At 37.7% G+C, this 16,512-nt stretch overlaps 1 long non-coding RNA gene across 1 annotated transcript; it reads right to left on the reverse strand.

Moving 5' to 3' along the window:
* Positions 1-3,670: 3,670 nt before the first annotated feature.
* Positions 3,671-6,484, reverse strand: LOC121401173. The gene is made up of 3 exons (XR_005966157.1): positions 5,769-6,484; positions 4,590-5,000; positions 3,671-3,989 (listed from the first exon to the last, which is right to left on the reverse strand). It is a non-coding gene; the product is annotated as an uncharacterized LOC121401173 (long non-coding RNA).
* Between the last annotated feature and the right edge of the window lie 10,028 nt (positions 6,485-16,512).

A 16,512-nucleotide genomic window follows, 5' to 3' on the forward strand; every position in this document is an offset into this window, starting at 1 on the left:
TAACATACTAAAAGTTAACTTGAAGGTGAACCACCTCTTTAAGAATCACACACTAACACAGTGCCTACTGCCTTGACAATATCCATGCTAAAACGTATGCAATTCATTCACCATTGACACAAGGAAAACACAACTTGCATGCAGTTTTCCAAAAGACACAAATTAGTGTCTGCATTGAAAAATCTTACTCGTGTTCTCCTGTATGCTACTTTTGTGAGTGCATGGGATTCTGGGAAATAATGCTGCATTGTGTGTAAAAGTATAGCTATTTGAACTGATTTTTTCCATGTTACACTTGTATAAGTATTAGTAAATATTAGTTATATGTAGATGATTTAAAGGCATTGTCTGGGATACAAGTGCTAATATACTAAGGGGTGCATAATTGCACCCCATAAGGCTCAGTTACAGAGCACTTGCGTCTGCTGCATAGCTTCACTTTGACACTTGTATCATAAGACAACAGTGCTGCTTAACTTAGCAGCTTAGCATGTGAACAAAGTGGTGTCCAAAGGAAAATCAATGTGACCCCACCAGTCCACTGCACATAAATGCAGTTTTAATGAGAAAATCACCTCCAGAATGGGGTGAAAAAACCTCCATCCCGGGGACTAAGAGCAGGTCAGAATGCAAAAGTGCACACATGGTTTTCCACACTTTTCTTGCAACCTGCCCTAAATATAGCAAATGAGGTCTATAGACTGAAGAAGCACACACTATTTCCTACCCTTCTGCATGGACTCTTTGTTTTTCTCAGCTTCCCCATGGAGCAGGTTAGGAGATGGTTCATGAAGCTCTTCATGGCTACATTTCTGGAGAAGCTGGAACAAGAGGTCTCGTACCTCCTCTTGCCTCCTGAGCAAACTATGCAGTTTATCCTCCTATGTGAAATGTGAAAACATCTGCCAAATCTATGGTAAATTCTAACACATAATTGTAAAGTTGTTTTTTAGTCATCTTAATATATTAATGCATGTTTCTTACAATTACCTTAAAAGGAATTTCATTAGCAGGGCTGGCACAGTTTGTTATGTGACACTGTGTTTGCAATTACTGTACTATTCTGGTACCTAACCTTGCAGTCAGACAGAACAATTTCTGGAGGCATCTAAACATTGAAAGTATTTGTATGTTTCATTTAGTAGATCTTTGAATACTGTATATCATTCAGATAGGGTTCCTCAAGTAAGACAAAAACAATGTTTAGGTTCGGATATCCATTGCTGGCCACCAAACAGTTAGAAAGTGTTAGACGTAATGGGCCAAATTCAGTTCAGTGAGAAAAAGGGTTATCATGTGAAAACTTTGAGATGCAATTCAATTCAGAAAAACGTATGCGTTAAAACTATATTGAAGTCTATGGGAAAAAAACGAATTTGGAGAAAAGTATTTTCTCCTTGAATTGAATCTCGTCCATGAGTTTTCATGTGATAAACCATGAGATCATTTTTTCTCACTGAATTGAATCAGTCCTAATGTATGTAGGTATGTTTAACACTCCACCAGTACTTAAGACTCACAGTACATCCCTTTAGGACATAAACAGGAAAGTATCAGGGGCCCACATACTGTCACATACTGTCACATCCCATTGTCAGTAACAGTAGATAGCTGCTCAATGGCAAGAGATAGACCAAGCAGGGTTTGCCACAGCTTATGTATAGTAAATTTCCCTTTCACTGTCCTGTTCAACAAAAGATCTGAACAAATACCAATCTGAAAATTACAAAAGTCAGGGGAATATTACACAGATTTTGAGTAAGAGAAATATGAAAAATAGCTCACTTATTTCTATCTATGTGAAGGTGCATACATCCAACAGAAAATCCCATTTTCTTACCTGCAAGGATGTTTTTTGCAGTACACATGAGTTTTTGTTAATTCTTTTCAGTTTTGGTCTTTGACCTGTTGTAAGCCTAATGTGGGCAAGTTCTTCCTGGCAGGAATCCAGACACACTGGACCGCCATCCCAGAACCTAAGGCAAAGTATATATTTAGGATCTATTGAGACTTTTTATATTATATATTTCAGGGTCATAGTCAATTCATCAGAGAAAATTGTTACAAAAGACTAACTCGTTTACCCTTCATAGTTTTGATGTGCTAACTAAACAAGTGCTGCATAATAGTCTGTTTTGTATTATTATATGTGGTATCGATTATGAATTATTATAGTTGCATGCGTTTGCAATATATCTATATGTGTACATATATATTAACATACGGTTATTTATTTATTTATATGGTTTTCGATTTATACTGATCCCCACGTTATGAACTATGTACTAGTCTGTGATAGAATATATTTTGTTACTCATAAAATGTTACAATTTAAGTATATACATTTTTACAGAATATAAGCCTATTGCAACAATGTTTTTGTAAGCTGTGTCAAATTTCTATTTCTCAGATGAGTCTGATCAGCCCAGTAGGTGGATTAACATAATTACCTGCTGCTTTGGATCGTTCTGATGTATATATTATATGCTAAATGTTCTGATTGGGTTAAATGTTTTTATGGGCTGGGCCGAGTGGTTTATTAACGGTGTTGGGGGTGGGTTTCCCTATGCTTCTGAGGAAGTGGCGAGATGCCACGAAACGCGTAAAGTGTGGGGGAGGTCATGTCCACATATGTACTGCACGGATGATTTTACCATTACTTTTTCAATAAAGAAGGCGTGATTTTTCCAAACCACCTGTGTGCTCCATATTCCTAATCGCTGAAGTTCTGCATAATAGTCTGAAAAGAACACAGCCCAGTAAATATTACTGCTTCTGTAAAAGGATATGATCATGAAAGGAGAATAATGTATCCACTTCTTTCAAGGATCCATATCCCTAACTATAAAGCCTTGAACATGTGGTTCTTATTATCACACTCACGTCACAAGAGGTTCAGTGTTTCCTTTAGTGTGCAGCAGTAGTTCAACTCCAAAACAGAACAAAAACAGCTGCTTTGCAAGGTCAATGATATGGTCTGGAGAAACAAGAACTAATAGCTTTGCTGAGTTATATCAGATTTGCTCTTAAACAGCAAAACATTTGATTAATGAAATATATATTTTCTTGCTGTTTTCCTGAACATGCAGTGTGCAAAGCTCCCAGTCTTCTGCACCAAATTTGCTCCTGCACTGGACATGGGCAAGGGTTTAGACACCAACAATGAACCTTCAACTACATATTTCACTTTGGAAGGCTTTAAGCACAGGGGTTCTTTTCACTAAATTTATGGGGATGGGAGGGGATTGAAGATCTAGCAAAATGCCTTTAGCATACTAGACGTGCAAGGCATTAAGCACTCTGAATTCCTGTGTCATCCACAACAGTTGAAGGTAAAGAACCAAGCAAGAGCATTTCCCTTGCATTTGCTTTTCCCCACCAAGGGATGCCAGGTTGCAGTGCTTGGTGTCCTGCTATGTGTGCTTTAGAGAACTGCTTGTGCCTGCTGCGATCAGTTTAGTTAATGGCAAAGCTCCAAACCACATGTAAAGATTGTTGTGTATGGAAATTCTTTTAGTCCTTATAAACACCAGTAGGAAACAACCAGGCCCAGACTGGCAATCTATGGGATCTGGCAAATGCCAGAGGGGCTGCTATAAGGTCCCATAGAAATTCAGTATTTAGTGGGCTGGTGGTGGCTGTTTGGGCCTCTATGTGGTCTGATTGGGCCTCTGTGTACCTGAAATGCCAGGGCCTATTTTAATTCTCAATTCAGACCTAGAAACAACCATACAAATCTGAGGAGAATTTTAGATTAAATATTAACTTTTTCATAAATGACACAATAAGGTTTTGCTTTATAATATACAAGGAATACCCAAGCACAATCTAAGCATACTATTCTTATAAAGATTTTACTATACTACACATACCTTGTTGACCAGTATGGCTCCACCACAAGCACAGCCGCTCTGAAGTTGTATTCCATCGTTGCTTTTTTTGTCTGAGCACACAACATAAAATACTGATATGACTGGGATATAGTGTCGCTGGTAGAGAAAAAGGTAAACAGCTTTCAGCAATCATTTAAAGTAGAATTGCTCTGTTTATAATAGTTAACAATAAAGACCCATACTCAAAGACAATTTCATATTGTTTCAGATTATTCAGCACAGATACACTATTGATGTTTCACTGTTTATTCATAGTACAGATTTCTCATATGACTGCTCTATGATTAAATACTATTTCAGATAAGTAACCAATAAGCCCCCTATTTCATATAACATGATTACACAGCAACACCTCCCGTACAAATATACCCTATACACCACTCTCTATCCTAACACCTATCCCCATTCATTATTTTTCATAGTGCTCTGCTGCCATTAAACAATGTTTATTAGTATTATATTTAAATCCACAAACTCTTGCCCCATTCTAACTAAATTCTTTTTGTACAGATACATGTTTGCATAAGTATTCCACGTTAGTTGCATAAAGTTGAACAATATCTTGTGCAGTTCTGGAAGTACTTCCAAGCTTGCTTCATCCTCGCCAGTCTGGTATGATTATAGCCTCACTTTCCTCTCCCACACCTTATCACAATCAAATGGAACAATTCGTCCCAAAAAAACCCTTTCCTTTACCTTTCACTTTTTGAACTGATCTGAGTTCTTTTCTCCTCCTCAAGCCTTCTGTGCAGTTCTTTCAACCCCTGGATAGCTGTGTGGGCCTGGGGTCTATTATCTGATATTTGTTCATTGCCAGAACTACCAATCACATCCCTGAGTTACAAATAGAATATTGTCAGCTGTGCAGGATTATATTTTACATAGGCATGAAGTTTAATGTTTTTTATGCTATATATTTTTTATGTAGAATTCAATGGCTACAATCTGCAATAATCCTCATCACTTACCCAAAGATATGAGTGGCCCCTGGCAGCTGTGATAATACCAGCTCACTGCATCTCTCTAAGCCAAATTCTGCCAGCATCCTGAGCTCCTGAAGACTCTGATCTTTCTGCTCCTGACGAAGAGATGCCCAGCCCAGGGCTCCTGAATAAAAGCAATAAGACCATATTGAAATAAGTTGAACTATAGTCCAACAAAACATTTAGGCTAGAATTTGTAGCCATTTTTAAGGCTGTAGTATTGACATTTTTCAGTGTAGGACACCCACCACACAATTAGCATTACCTAATCTTATGGAGTTATATCAATATATAGAGCTATACTGAGAAGTGTATAGAAAAACACTATTATGGTTACAAAAGACAGATGGCCTAATTTATAGAGGGCAGGGTAAAAGTGCCATGTTTTTCGCACTTTTTATCCTATCCCACTGTCAGTCCATGAAGACCAAGAAAGAATGCAGCATTGCCTGTGTTTGGCATTTGGCAGAGGAGTATTCAGGTCTGAATTTGTGGGCCTGGAACAACAAGATTTTAGAGGTGCCCATCTGTACTGAGGTCTAGTCAGGAGATTCAAAGGGCTCTCAAAATCTTCTGCCCTTGGAGAGAGGGCATGCTTGAGTGGTGGGGGGAGTTGTAATGGGGACAAGGAGTGTGTTGGTGAGAAGATGAATAGCATAGAAACTTATTCCTGGTTGTATTCATAAATATCATAGATATAGAAAATGATGGTATAGCAACTGCATGAGGGCCATAAATGGTGTATGAAACTGCTTCAATCAGATGTGATATTACAAAATAAATAACGTGTTTAATAATTTCCAGTACCCAGCATTTGAAGATTATTATTACAATTATATCCATACAAGAACAAAGGTATTTTGGAGGGGATTGGGTTCATGTGTGTGCGTACCGTAGTGAGCCTGCAGCATGTCCATGTACAGCATCTCACGCAGTGCAGAGTATTTGTGCTCCACGGCCTTGGCCAGATCTACTTGACTCACAAACACACTGTCCACTGTATCCGCAGTGTTTCCTTTAGGATTTAGCACAGCCACAATACCCTCAGCATCCCATCTAGTATTTAAAAGGGACACAAATATGTTCAACTGTTAAGGAGGCTATGTATCATAACAGCAGGACTTTAATATGTTTGCATACTACAATGGTACCAACATACTCTCTCACATATTCTGTATGATGGCATTTATTTTTTTTTGGCTTGGTATTTTAAATCCGATAACATTTTGCACCCATTTCATAACTATATTTAGATTCTACCAACTTTTTCTGCTCTCCTAGGTGTGATTGCATCTGCAATTTGCAATCTCTTTATAATGATTCATTATACCAATAATCATCTTATTTCTTTTAGATCTCATTTGTTATCCCTTCCACTGCACTGAATTCTTTAGTTTTGTTCCAAGTTCAGCGTAGTCTCCCATTCTCCATCTCATGGGCCATTCTTTTCCTAATATGTCCTAGAACTACCTTTGCTTCTCACACAATACTCACTGTTTCTGTAGCCTTTGGCTCTCTCTCTTCAGCTGCCCCTGGTACTCTACCTTGCACCAGACTCTAGCACCTTCTGCCTGCTAGTGGAAGGTAAGAAGGTAAGAAATCAGTTTATAAAGTTACTATTAGATACTCAAACCCTTAATTAAAAAAAAGTCTACAAAAAAGCAATCCCAGAGACATGCTTCTGCTGCAGAAGTGCAAGTAATGCAGAACAGTTACATAGTTACATGATTCATTTAGGGTGCAAAAAAAAGACAATTGTCTGTCCAGTTCAACCCGTTGGTGTATTTAACTCAAGTCAATAATCCATGTTTTATTGCAATGGTGACTAAAGCTCTCTGTGTGCCAGAGCAAAGTTTCATTATAACTGAAACAGCAGATCCAGCAGCAACAGTGCGTTGGAGATTCTGACTCAACATTTGTTGCATTGGGACCTCTATTAAGGTTTTGCATTTGGCTCCAGTAACACATTAATATGCCACACTGCCATAAAGGCTAGCAATCATGTGTAGCTTTGCAATTTTGCAACTTTAAATGGTAAGTATCTAATACAGGTATGAGAACCTTATCCAAAAACCCATTGTCCAGAAAGCTCCAAATTACAAGAAGGTCATCTCTCATAGACTCCATTTCATCCAAATAATCCAAATTTTTAAAAAGGATTTCCTTTTTCTCTGTAATAAAAAAACAATACCTTGTACTTAATCCATTCTAAGATATAGTTAATCCTTATTGGAGGCAAAAGCAGTCTATGTAATTTATTTAATGTTTATTTTTATGTTTATTTAATGTTTAAGGGAATTACTAGTCGACTTAGTATGATGATCCAAATTATGGAAAGATCCATTATCCAGAGAACCCCCAGGTTCTGGATAACAGGTCCCATACCTGTATAAGAAAGCCATATTCTGTATATTTTAATGGCATGAGTACACACCACAGTCAAATCTGATGGCACCTGCGTGTATGGCAATGAGCATGTAAATGGCATGAGTAGATAGTAACTTTCTTGCAGAAGGCACAGAAGACAATATGTTTTTAGTATGGAATTGTAATTATTCACCTCTTCTGTGTCGGATGCTGAATTTTGCTCAAAACTTGCATTTTCATTCTTCTCACGACTGAATGATGAGGCATTTTCAAAAAGCCATGCCTTAAATGTAAACACACACTTGATTAGCCTTGGTGTATAAGGGCAATAATTTGCACCTAGTGGTGATATCAAGGATGCGTAACTGTAGCTGTCATGGTCCAAATAAGCTTAATAATGGATCTGCTGCTGAAAAATATGACAAGCACCTTGGGTAGTATGTTGGCCAGCATACCAAGAAACCCTAACCCATCACATATGTTTGGGGGGCATTATGATTAAAAGGCTCCTGAGAATTGTAATATGTAACTTAAAAAAATGTTGTTTTAAACACTTTTGTAGCATAGTTGTGACATCATTTAATATTTTTACCTTTTTAACTCATAATTGGCTTTAACGGAAAGGAAACAATGGATTAGGTCAAAGAGTTGTTGAAATACATTACTGAACCCATTTTTTAAGTGCATCCAAAAGAAACATTTTATTTATACTGTTTTTGTATTTTAATAAGCAGGTAATGTTATCCTTTCTTATTTCAAAGCCACAACAAATCAGCAATATCCTTGCTGCCCATATAAGCACTTAGCTTCTGAGCTGCACATCAAACAAACGTATTTCAAGCAGTATACATTATATTAAAGTGTTCTATCCATTTAAGGACTAAGTTTGCCATCAGGGAGCCACTTTCAGTAGAATTCTCTGTCACTGCTCAGGCATACACTGTCAGCATGGCTCATTAGTAGTTTCTGTTAAACTAAACTGAGCAGAAAAGTTTGTATTTGAAAGGCAAATGTGAAGGTCTGTGAGCCAGAAATGAACCAGTGAAGTCAATGATTAATATCATCTGAGGGAAATGGTTTATGCATTGTTAATAAACTGCCTGGTTTACCTCAAGTTCATTCCATGTGACTTTACTGAAGTTTGACTGGCGCTGGTTAAGAAAGTCCACCCAGGACTTGGAGGTTATTTGTGATTCCTGGGCTTTCTGTAAGAGGATCTTAAGGTCCCCTAATGTAAGTGAGGAATCACCATCCCAATCCAAAAGTTGGAAATCCCAGTAGATCTGAACAGGAAAGCACAGGGTAAAAATTAAAAACAAGTGTAGAAAGTAAATCATTCAGAGCTACACACTTACTACTGTAAAACCAAAGCTTTGCAAACCCATAAACTGAATATCAGGTATATCAGGTTCTCCTTTTTGCAAGGGTTAATAAATGTTGTTGGTTTTAGTATAAACTGAATGCATTTGTTTCTCTTCAATACTTTGTCCTAATAAGCTATATCGTTTTATATACACTGGTTTCTCACCTGTTCCTTCACCCAGCGCCTTCTCTCCACTTCCACCAAGACATCAATTAATCTGGAGGAACAGCAGAACCCAGCTAGCACCCTTGTGCCACATACCTAATGAAAGGGTAAATGTGTAACTAATAATAAATATCATGGCCAAGGGTGGCTGATCCAGAAGTTATACAGTCAGTATTTGATTAGGATCATGAACACTGATGGGTAGATGCAGTATCCAGTTGATACGCGTTAGACTGTGTCCTAGTGCTCTTCAATAAATAAATACTTTTTAATTGAAAAGACTGCTTGGAAGATTGCTTCCTAGAAGCGCCTGCTCAATTTCTATGAATGGAAATATCAAACACCAATAAGCTTGATTTCCCTTTTGATATTTTTGATAAGAAAAGATGTCTCTCCATGCTGAACTAGTGAGGACATGTGAGTAGTCAGCACAGAGGCTGGGGCAAATCAAGGAGAACAACATCCTCTGAAGGATTGATGATAATCTGTGGTGTTCAGTAACAGCACTAAGTTGAATACAGAGTTTAATACAGAGTAGGCCTATAATATCAGTCACGATGAGTGAAGGTGACGTATTCTATAAGATGAATAACAAATTAAATATTATAGTTTCTGTATTCTGAAGTACAAGCCATACAAGAATGAACAATTGGCACACCTAAGGGCTAATTTTCAAAGTGCATGAAAGGTAAAAAGTACACAATAAAAGGTACAATTTGCAATGTTTTTTTTGCCAAGAATGAACCCTCCAAATAAGAGGATGTGCTTGTGGGCAGTCTATCGGCATCCAAACACACTCCCTCGTATGTCTCTACTTGTAATAGTGCCTGTAAGCACAAGTTTATCCACAGAATCCGCCATGTGAATGAGTGCAGTTTACTCTCTTTTAAGTCGAAGGGGCAGATTTACTAACCGGCAAAAATTCACCAGCGTCAACTTCGCACCCACAACAATTTGGCAGGCGAAAAATTTGCTCAGACAACGCCAATTCCCATGTGGAGTTTCGTACTGGGCACCGAACGCTGGCAACTTTTCGCTAGCCGTCCTTCGGTAATGCAAGCATTTCAAAATGAATATACGATAAGAGTTAATTTCTGCCTAGCGAAAATTCCCTTTAGATCCTGCATATGGCGGGAATTTAAAGTTGTATAGATGTCTTTATGTTATACGTTGCAGCAAATACTTTACATTTCCACTGTTTATTACACAAGTCCAGGGAACCGTAATAAAGACAATAGAGTTGTTATATTGCCCTACACATGAGCCCACTGTATAGTTTATGTTCCATATGTTGATGCATTTTTCACTCACAGAATATGATGCAAGTAACAGAAGATTGAGGAATATCTATGCACTCCAATGCACTTCGCCTGGTCTGAGCTGGTGAAGGCAAGTCTGGCAAAAGAGGTAACGCTCAGTAAAATCCGCATTTCAGTGAATTTGTGGAGTAACGTCCATTCGCCAGAGCGAATTGTCACCTGGGAATAGAGTGTGAATGACCGATAGCACCTGTTTCTTTCGCTAGCGAATTGGTGCCTGTGCCCGTTAGTAAATTGGCGATGTCCTGCGGGTGGCAACGCTAGTAAATTAGTAAATCTGCCCCCAAGTCTGTTAAGGATTCTTAACATCCTTGTTACACTGTATACACTGTACATATAGTAGCTCAGATTCAAAACAGAATGAAAGCTCTTCAAGTAGATGGACTTTCAGAAACTACTGTATGCCATATATATACAATATATATATATATATATCAACTACAAGAGGTCCTCTGCACTCAACCCATTATCAATATATTTAAGACAGAGACATTTTGTGCATACTGCTACTAAAAAATGCCTTACCCTTTAAACAACACAGGGATTGTTTGTCCATATATTGCAATATATTTAAGCTGGCCAACTATGTCAAAGTCATCCCATATCTGGCCAGTCCTACGCTTAATTTTCATCTGATTCATTAAGAATTCAATTGCTTAATTATACATTTAAGCAATTATACAAAGCAATTATAGTTATACAGGAGCAGTGACCAGCTCCATGTTGTAGCTCCCACCCTTCCCAGCTATAGTCAGGTGATCCCACTGGTGTCTAATAAAAGGGCAGCCAAGTATGGAGGTTTACTTTGAAAGCAGCAAGTTAAGTTGCAGGTAAAACTTAGTCCCTTTGTAAAATGTATAATGAAGCAATAGAATTCTTAATGAATCAGATGAAATTGAGCGTAGGACTGGCCAGATATGGGATGACTTTGACGTAGTTGGCCAGCTTAAATATATTGCAATATATGGACAAACAATCCCTGTTTTGTTTAAAGGGTAAGGCATTTTTTAGTAGCAGTATGCACAAAATGTCTCTGTCTTAAATATATTGATAATGGGTTGAGTGCAGAGGACTCTTGTATTTGACTATATGTATTTTGTGGTAACACCCTCATTGCACCCCCGCCTAATGGTTTTAAAAAATAGTGGTGAGCACAACTTTCCCGTTTAACCATCGCATTGCATGCAGATATAGGAAATGATTATCAGGACTCAGGAGAATAAAAACAGAAGTGGTTAAAGGAAGACAATTAAGTATTCAGACAACCTGATTCACTGCTGCTTGAATCGAATTCACATCTGTTGAGGTCTGGAAAAGTCTTTGGTACAGGGAACAAATTTCTTCCAAAGAAACTCGGCAGCAAGTGGGTTGAGGAGCTGGATCCATTAGGAAGCTGCAGAGGCACAGATATAAACACATATGCCCTTTGGAATATTGGATTATTTTGTAGTTTGAGGTATTATTTTAAAGAGGAATGTCCTGCTTTATTTATTTATTGATTTATTTATTGATTTATGCACTGATGAAATATGTTGTTACATTTATTGCAGAGTGACACACACTCCATTCATAACATATACCATATAATGCACACGTGTATGTGATCTTCTCTTACCCTCCCACAGGCCACACAATTTGATAGGAATGTGTGTTTTTCTGTGCCTCTGATATTGTAGTTATATCATGAACTTAAAATGCAAAATAGTCATTATTAATGATTAAACATTCTCTATATAGTGGGTGTAATATGTTGGTGCAATAAAAACAATAGGGTAGCAATAATTCTTAAATATTTTGTGAGAAGGTTCTCTGGAGCAAATAATTGGTAAAGGGGGTATATATGCTGTAGTTTTCCTGTGTGCTACCTTGCAGGTTAGATGTTAAATCATTTAATGTTGGTTTGTATTGTTTGCATGTTCAAGTAATTAAGGTACCATATAAGCCATCATGTGGGATGTTTACTACAAACTGGTAACAAGTTTCTCCAGCTCAGTGAGGTACTGGTTACTAGTTAGTAGTCATATATGGGTCGACCCAAAACCCTGAGTTTACTGCCAGTTGGTTAGGTTTGGATTGAAATTTGGGAGGTTATGGTTGGGTGTAGAGCAGACTGGGGAAGTGCCCATTACAAAGCTGATGTAAAGGGGCCGCTATGACTTTGGCTCATGACTTTTTTGCCAGTGTGTCCTCATTTTTAAATGGGTAGAAATAGTAGAAACATTTAGCCAGTTAGAAATCGGTATGTTCACAGGGCTAGAGCAAGTACTCACAATTTAAGTGTTAGCAGAGGTCACAATGAATGTCAATAGGAACAGCAGACAATTGTGTGAATTCCCTCTAAAAGAAATCAAGTTCACATTTGGAAAGATTTCTCAAATATTTGGCAACCTCATTTATTTATAAGGGGGATCTGAACCCCCCAAAAACAATTGATGTAATCTCAAAACACAGAAAAGGCATTTTTTTGAGATAATACTCCTATTTAAGCAATATGCATGTTAATGATAGCAATAACACCTTTATGTACTGGATAAAATCGTTATGTTCTAGAGGACAATTTACTGATGGCAAATAGGAAAGACTTTGAAGTAACTGATCTTAAAGCAGAAACAAATGCCATATTCAGTGAATGAGAAATAAACCTAGACAAGCATTAAACAGTTGTAATAGATTTCATTGCCGGTCTCTAAATATGAATTTGCATGCTGTTTATGAAGGCAAAAGGTACATTTTCTGTTGCTGACCTCTCTTAGTATCATCAATTAACACATACGGTACTGACAGTAGTAAGAGTGCCTGAATATTAGTTACTATGAGGAAAACACATGAAAAAGCCAAGCTTTACAGGTAACATGTAGGATTTAAGACCAAGAATAAACATGGTGTCCTACCTTTTTTTGCATGCTCTAAACAGATGTAATATTAATAACAAAAAGCAGCTGATGCAAGGCCTTTTTTCATGGAATTGCCATACAGTTTAAATCTAACATCTTCCCACCTGTTTCAATGTTACTACTTTGTCCTAAACATTCTGATTAATTTTCCTTTCCCGGTGTCTCTCCCGCAGGCTTCGGATGATTTATGTAGCATTCCAGCTGGCTGCTTCGTCTTGGGTCAGTAATTTCCAGGGCTCTCTCTACATTCCCTTTCGGTTCCTGAATTATTTAGGTATATAGCTCAGTTCCGAAACAGAATCCTTGCTTGTAATTATAACCACTGTGTAGAGAAGTACCTTCATCCTTTTTCACTCTAAAGAAATTCTCTTAGTTCCTTGTAGAAAGGAAACACAATTAATATTTCCTTAGTAGGACACACCATGATTTTCTTTAAATATATATGCATTTGCTCCTATTTTAGAGTTGACTGACCAAGCATAAGGAGTATGAATTCAAGAAACGTAGCCACTTGTCATCCAGTCAGGCTTGTAAGTTTAATTTCAATGTTTTTTATTGGGCAATTTTTAAATTTTACAGGCTTGTAAGTTTATGTTGAGAGCTGCTGAATAAAAAATGAAATAACTAAAAATGAAAACCAATTGCAAACTGTCACAGAATTTTACTTTTCTTCAGTGTATACAATAGAGGAGTCTGAGTTCCCAGGCTCACTTTATAGCTGCACTGATTGCTCAGCTCAATCTGGTCAGTGGCTAACTCAGGATATGATTCATAAAGCTTTAATAAAAACAAATGTAAACAAGGCGCCAGGGCCAGATGGCATAGAGCTTAGTTCAGTTTTAGACCGGCCCTTATTTCTGATTTTCTCAGATTCACTGTCATCTGGTATGGTGCCTATGGATTGGAGAAAAGCTGATGTCATTCCAATATTTAAAAAGGGATTACGATCTCAGCCTGGCAATTATAGGCCAGTAAGACATCTGTGGTGGGCAAATTATTTGAAGGCTTGTTAAGGGATCACATTCAAAATGTTGTCCTAGTGAATGGCATTATGAGCAACAATCAGCATGGCTTTATGAAGGATACAGTAGGTCATGTCAGACAAATTCTCTACTTGGAGTAAGGTTCTTAGTGGGGTCCCTCAAGGCTCGGTATAGGGTCCACTTTTATTTAACTTGTTTATAAATGATTCAGGGGAGGGTATTGTAAGTAATGTATCATTATTTGCAGATGACACAAAATTATTCAGCCCAATTATTTCCATCCAAGATGTGGCATCCTTGCAACACGATCTTGACAAACTGACAATCTGGGAAACTAAGTGAAAATGAGATTCAATGTTGTCCCAGTCATGCACCTGGGATGTAAGAATATCCAAGCCACTTATTCCCTTAATGGGACTGCACTAGGCAAATCCATTATGGAAAAGGACCTTGGAGTTCTTGTAGATGATAAACTTGGCTGTGGCAATGCCAGTCAGCAGCATCAAGGGCAAATAAGGTCTTGAGCTGTATTAAAAGAGGCATAGAGCCATGGGAGGAGGAGGTCATTCTTCCACTTTATACTGGTAAGGCCCCATCTAGAATATGCCATACAATTTTGGCCTCTAGTGCTCAAACAGGACATTATTGAATTAGAGAGGGTCCAGAGAAGGGCAACTAAGCTGGTAAAAGGTATGGAAAATCTTAGCTATGAGGAAAGACTGGCCAAATTGGGGATGTTCACGCTGGAGAAGGCACTTAAGGGATGATATGATAACTATTTATAATTATATAAGAGGATCATATAATAATCTCTCTAATGCTTTATTTACCAGTAGGTATTTCCAGCTGACACGAGGTCACCCATTCCGATTAGAAGAAAAGAGGTTCCACCTAAATATTTCAAAAGGGTTTTTTACAGTGAGAGCTGAAGATGTGGAATTCTCTCCCTGTATCAGTTGTACAGGCTGATACATTAGATAGCTTTAAGAAGGGGTTGGATTGCTTTTTAGCAAGTGAGGGAATACAGGGTTATGGAAGATAGCTCATAGTACAAGTTGATCCAGGGACTGGTCCGATTGCCATTTTGGAGATTTTTCTCCAAAAAGGCTTCAGATGGGTTTTTTGCCTTCCTGTGGATCAACTTAGCAGTTAGACAGGTTAAAAAAGTTGAAAGGTTGAACTTGATGAACGTGTGTCTTTTTCAACCTAACTTACTATGTTACTAATTAGAGGACACAGCAGACTAGTGCACGTCATTCCGACCATGAACTCACGCCAGCCATCAACTGTGCCTGATCTGCATCAAAATGCAAGTGCAACTGTATACATTTTAACACATGACTCTCCCCTGGTAACCATGACACTGGAATTATTGGAAAAATGTGGCATAAGTTGGTAAAAAGCAAGGCAATTGCATCCGAGTGCACACTACGGTGAGGTAAGTAAATCACCTTTTATAACTAGTGCTCTTCCCCTGAGTTTTAAAAAAAAAAAAGCTAGGTCATGTTTTGATCAGTAAACACCAAACTTGTACTTTTTATTTTTATTGGACATACTTGTAAAAATTATATTTGATGCCAATGTTATTTATAGAAAAAGAAAATAATGGATATAATAGTGCGAACATCTTTTAAGAGAAAGTAGCAACCCTATTTGGATGAATTTCTTGACTCTCCACTGGCCCAGTATATGCACTTATGTGGTTATCACTCAGTTCTTCTTTTTGGCAGATCAGCTTTGATGTACCAGAAGTTGTTCAGCCAAAATTGACTGCTCTAAGGGGTCACAGACAATAATCATGCAGTGCAGTCAGGCATTGATCAAACTGCATGAAAAATATGTGGCTGTGGCCTGAACACAAGTACGGCATCTGATTAAAAAAACTGTGTTGCCCTTAAGCACTAATAAAGGCTTTTTAAATAAGAAGAGTTTGGTGATGCTGTTCAAAATACTTACCCATCTGATTGAAAAACAAACAAACCTAAAACTATCGCTACTCAAATGAACACATTGTTAAACTTTTTTTTTAATTGAAAAATGTTTTTATATAATAGAACAAATAAATATATTTGAGTGTATTAAGAATACAAAAGTTGGATATATAAATATAAAAAACAGTAAGAATACAAACAGTGGTTTTCACATAGTGAGAGAATGGTAGTAAGTAGCAAAACTGCAAGTTCAGAGTGCAGGGGTAGCACCTATATTTATCGCCTCTCTGTATCTCTGGCGTACAATTTTAATGACTGAAAAATCGGTAAACACATTGCATTACAATATTATAACACTTAAAGGCAGTCGGTTATAGGCTCTTCCTCTACCAAGCACCTTTCATGTACCAGCTAGACTGTCAATCGTTTTATTTTTTTTAACTTGCTGTAATTAGTTTTCCTGCTTACCCCCAGTGGATAGACTAAATATCACATTCCATGAGCTGTGTGTGTGTGTATCATGTTGCAGAAACACAACTTCAATAAGGAAGGGCGATAATTGCATAACTAGCCCAACACTGCGCCTATTTCCATTCAGGTGACTGAGTACTAAA

The sequence above is a fragment of the Xenopus laevis genome, chromosome 3L (genome assembly GCF_017654675.1).
Source record: "Xenopus laevis strain J_2021 chromosome 3L, Xenopus_laevis_v10.1, whole genome shotgun sequence".
NCBI classification, from domain to species: Eukaryota; Metazoa; Chordata; class Amphibia; order Anura; family Pipidae; genus Xenopus; species Xenopus laevis.